Source organism: Oryx dammah, unplaced genomic scaffold (assembly GCF_014754425.2).
Source record: "Oryx dammah isolate SB20612 unplaced genomic scaffold, SCBI_Odam_1.1 HiC_scaffold_10, whole genome shotgun sequence".
NCBI classification, from domain to species: Eukaryota; Metazoa; Chordata; class Mammalia; order Artiodactyla; family Bovidae; genus Oryx; species Oryx dammah.
Genome location: NW_024070194.1, coordinates 5,183,960 through 5,188,970, shown reverse-complemented (window position 1 = coordinate 5,188,970; position 5,011 = coordinate 5,183,960).

The window sequence follows — 5,011 nt, the reverse complement described above, 5'->3', positions numbered from 1 at the left end:
CCTCCTCTGGGTTGCCAAGCCACGGGGGCTGGGGTCCTGCCCCATAGAAGAGAGTGACGGATGCAGGGGACCTGGAGTCTGTGGCTGGGAGACCTTGGATGTGATAGGAGTGAGTTCTTAAGGAGGGTGAAATAGGAAAGGGGTGACACATGATGAGATTCCCACGTGTCCCCCATGGGGGCGGGGAGAGTCTAGGGTGACTGACAGCCCAAAGGAACCCTGGATGCCCGAGGTTTACAGTGTCCTGAGGCCCAGTGAAGTGGAGGCAGAAAGTGCTGGCAAGTGCGGGTCTGAGCTAACTTCCTGGGCACTAACCTCACGATGGCCTCAGTTTCCTCCTTGTAAAGCAGGGCCCGTAAGAGTTTCCACTTCACAGGGACGTGCTTACATGGGATACTGTCTGTGAGGAGCTTGGAACCGTGCCTGATGGTGGGAAGCAATCAATAAGGACCGTTTCTGCCACCTCCTGAAGTCTTGCCTTTTCTGGTCCCCACAGCTCAGGGGTTCCCACCCCCGCACCGTTCAGCCTGGACGATCGCTCTTCTGCTCCCTTCTCACCCCTACATCTCCTCTCCACGCGCTGCCCGATGGAGCCTTAGGAAACATAAGCAGGATCCCCATGCAGCAGCTTTGCTCGACAGTCTGCGTGGTTCCCACTGCCCTCAGAATAAGGCTTAACCTCCTAATCACAACCCGAAGGTGCCGCCTGACGTTCCCCCCCAGGCTCCTCCCACTCTCCCCCTCGCGCACTCTGCTAGAGCGCTCTCCTCCCTGCCCCCTGCTGGTCTCGTCTCCGTGGATCCCTCCTTGCAGCCATCATTATGGCCATACGGCTACACTCGCTGAGTCGATGAGTCAATGGAGGTCTAGTCCCTACTGCGGAATGCAAGGCAGGAACCGTATCAGTTCTGTTTTCTGCTCTATTCCCAGTGCCCATCACAGGGCTTGACACACACTAGGTATAACATAAAGATTTGTCGAATGAGTGAATGAATAATGGTTTGGTGAGCTGGAGGTTGGGGTGGGCTGGACGTCACTGAGAGCTCAGGTTCTTCCCACCTCGTGGTTCTGTCCTCTCTTCTCAGCTCCGTTCGTTATAGCTCCATGATGGCTGCCAAATCTCCTGCCATCTCTTCCTCACGTGGCTATGGTCAAGGCAGGCAAAGGCCTTCATATGTCCTCTTAAGAATGAAGAAATTGTTCCCAGAAGTCCCTTGGCAGAATTCCCCATCTCACTGGCCACAGACACACTCCACGTCTAACCTCAGCCAATCAGTGCAAGGGGAGAGAGAGGGCCACGTTTGGCTTGGGCCAATTAGCATTCGCCCCCCAGGGCACTGTGGGCAGAGTCTGCCCTTGACTTATAAAAGAGAATCCAGCTGGGGCCAGGTCTGGGGCCAGAGCTGTGGACCCTGAACTGGGGGCATTCTGAGCATCACTGAGGCTATGGGTCCCCCACCCTGCCTTCTCTCTCTAGGGAACCCTTGGGTGGTGTCTGTGAGAGGAAAGGTACGGCTGGGTGAGGGTGTCGGGCAAATTAGTTGGCCAGAGGCCTTCACCTCAGTAAATATTGATAGAGCCAGGAATGGAGTGGAGGTGGGCTGGCCCAGAGCGAATGTAGGGAAGAGGGAGCCTGGGCCAGAGATACTGAGGGAGGGCCAGAGAGAAACGATGGAGAGGTGGAGACACTGAGGGAGAGACAGAGAGACATGGGGAAGAGAGAGAGACATGGGGGAGAGACAGAGACGGGGGAGAGACAGAGACATGGGGGAGAGACAGAGAGACAGAGGGAGAGACAGAGACATGAGGGAGAGACAGAGAGATGGGGGAGAGACAGAGATGGGGAGAGACAGAGACATGGGGGAGAGACAGAGAGACAGGGGGAGAGACAGAGACATGGGAGAGAGACAGAGAGACAGGGGGAGAGACAGAGACATGGGGTAGAGACAGAGAGACATGGGGAGAGACAGACAGAGGGAGAGACAGATATGAGGGAGAGAGAGAGATGAGGGAGAGACAGAGACATGGGGAGAGACAGAGACATGGGGAGAGACAGACATGGGGGAAAGACAGAAAGAGGGAGAGAGAGAGAAGACACTGAGGGTGAATCAGAGACACTGAGGGAGAGACAGAGGAAAGAGAAAGGCAGGGAGACACAGAGGGGAGAGAAGCAGAGACAGACTTCGCAGGAAGCCTTCTGCATCAGCGCCTTAGCAGGCAGGGGCCCTGTCATGGTGGAGCAGCATCTCTGCCCCTTCTCCTTGCACTGCTGTCCTGGGCCAGTCGTGTGCCAGCCTGAGCCTTGGTGTCCTCCTCTGCTGGATGGGGTAAACGACCCCTTTCCATAGGACTGCTCAGCAGGCCCAGCACACCGGGATTATCATTGCCTCAGTGGCCTCTTTTGGCCTGTAAGTGGCCTGGAATGGTTGGGAATTCTTGCCCCAGGGGACAGGGGCGATGTGCCCAGGGTCACAGCAAGAGGGCAGGAGGGATCTTGGCCATGATTCTAAAGCCTGTGCCCTGTCTGTGCCCCGCAGGGCTGAATGGAGCAGGGAGAAGGGGCATCCCAGCTGCTGGGCACCCTGAAGGGTGGTGCTCACAGCAATCCTGGTGATAAAGCCAACGGCCCCTGTGCTCTCAGGGTGGCCCAAGTACTGGACACCAACCCGCTGAGGGCGACGCTGCTTGCTTCTACTCATTTTGTACTTCCTAGTGTGCTGATGAGAAACAGCCTCAGAGACCCGCAGTGACTTCCTTAGACAGAGCTGGGGTTTGGACTCAGCTCCTCACAGGCTGGCTGACCTGGGGGCAGCACCTCCTTTCTCTCAGCCTCAGTTTCCCGATTTGTAAAATAGGAAAACAGCAGTTTAAAAGATTTAAAAGACATGAGGATTAAATGAGATGATGTAGAGAAAATGCCTAAGCATGGGTCCTGGTACACAGTCAATGTTCAATAAAGGTTAAATGGTAGGTTGGGTAATAGTTTTAAAGTAATTTGAAAACAATCCCTTTAATTGCTCTCCTTTTTACAGAGGAAGAGCTGAGGTCCAGAGAGGGGAAGTGACTTGCCCAAGGTCTCCGGCCAAGTGGATGAGCTGAGATTGGAATCTCGTGATCCAGAGGCCAGAGCTCACTGCTGGCACTTCGTGGCGCCGTGATGGCTCAGCCCTGGACGGCCCATTGGAGTGTCAGTCCCTGCGGGTCAAGGAGATGCCCATGGCTTGGTCCCGTGTCCCTCTGGCCTGGCATTAGCCGTATCACCCGTTGGGATGGTTGCAAAATCCCACTCTCTTTAGCAGTCAATAAAGAGCGCCCATTGCAAAACTCTCAGCGGCAAAATTATTAAATGTTGTGTCACCCTGCGGCCAGGCCCTGGGTGCCCCTTTCCTGCCTGGAGGCCTGGGTGGAGCCGAGTTCTCACTCTCTCCCTCCGTGCCCTGACCCAGCAGAGGCTGGGGTGGGCTGGGAGTCAGCAAGGAGCTTTCAGGGAGTGGGCAGAGGGCAGACCTGGGCCCTGGGCCCACTCACAGCTCTCCACTCTCAGGAAATGACGGCTCCACCCTTCCAGGTGCTCAGGCTCAAACCTTGGGGTCACTCGATCCACCTCTTGTCCCACATCCAATAGTTGGTAGGAGATTCTGTCAGCCCTACCCTCGAAATATATCCAGACCCAACCAGGTTGCCCCCCTTCACTTCCACACTTGGATTCAAAGCACCTCGTTGCTGATCTCGCCATTCTCCACACAGCCCAAAGGGTCCTGCTAAACCCAGGTGGATCCTAAGTCAGATCTTGTCCTTCTGCTTAGAACCCTCCATGGCTCATGTCCAGAACACAAGCCAAAGTCTTCCCAAGGCCCACAGGGCCCTGCCTCGTCTGGCCCCATTGCCTTTCTGACCTCATCACCACTCTCTCTTCCTAGCTCACTTTTCTCCACTCCAATTGCCTCCTTGGGATCTCTCCAACACACCAGGTGTGATCTCACCCCAGGGCTTTGCCTTGCTGTTCCATGTGTCTGGAGTGCTCTTCCCCCAGCTCTGCCGTATAGCTGGATCCCGCACGCCATTCAGACCTCATCTCAATGTCACTGCCTCCAGGACGCCTTCCCTGGCTACCCTGCTGAAGCGTCACTTCCAGGGTCACCCTCAGCCCTTCTTTCTTCCTGACTTGCCATCATATTACATATTTGTTTATTTGTTTAAAATGTGTCTCCTTCCTCAGGGCAGGGACTGTTGTCTGCTCTGTTCACAGTCCTTCCCTGGTGCTCGGCCCAGGCCTGGCCCATAGCGCGTGTGTGCGTGTGTGCACAGTCATGTCTGACTCTTTGTGACCCCATGGACTGCAACCCACCAGGCTCCTCTGTCCACATCTCTTTTTGTCCCCCTTCTCCAGGCAAGAATACCAGGGTGGGCTGCTGTTTCCTCCTCCAGGGCCTCTTCCCAATTCAGGGATCGAAACTGCGTCTCCTGCATTGTTGGGCAGACTGTTTACCACTGAGCCACCTGAGAAGCTCCTGGCACACAGTAGGTGTGCCACAAAGTTCTGCTGAATCAGGGCATGTGTGGGCAGGAAGGGCCATGTTGGCCTAGATTACACCTCAGTGAACTTCACCAGGGCCAGTGAACGTGCTTTGCCCTCTTCAGCTTGTATTTGGAGACACTTTCCTGGCCAGCCTGTCAGATGGTCCCTTGACTGCCCGACTCCCCCCAGACCCCCCTATCCAGCTCCCTGACAGCACTCACCATGAACTTGACTTGTTTTGTTTGTGTCTATATCTACTCTCAGCCCTCCTTCCCCCAGCCTCGGAGCTCTGTGACAACAGACCCACAGCTGCCTTGGTTCTCCCGCTGCCCCCCAGTGCCCAGCAAGGAGTCTGGCACCCTGTGGGATGTGTCAGGGCCTGGCTGATCCAGATTTGTGTTACAAACCTGCCAGCAGAGCCCACTGGCCAGGAAGGAGTTAAGCAGAGACATTGTGCCCGGACCTGCAAAGTCAGGGAGAGAAGGGGGCCCG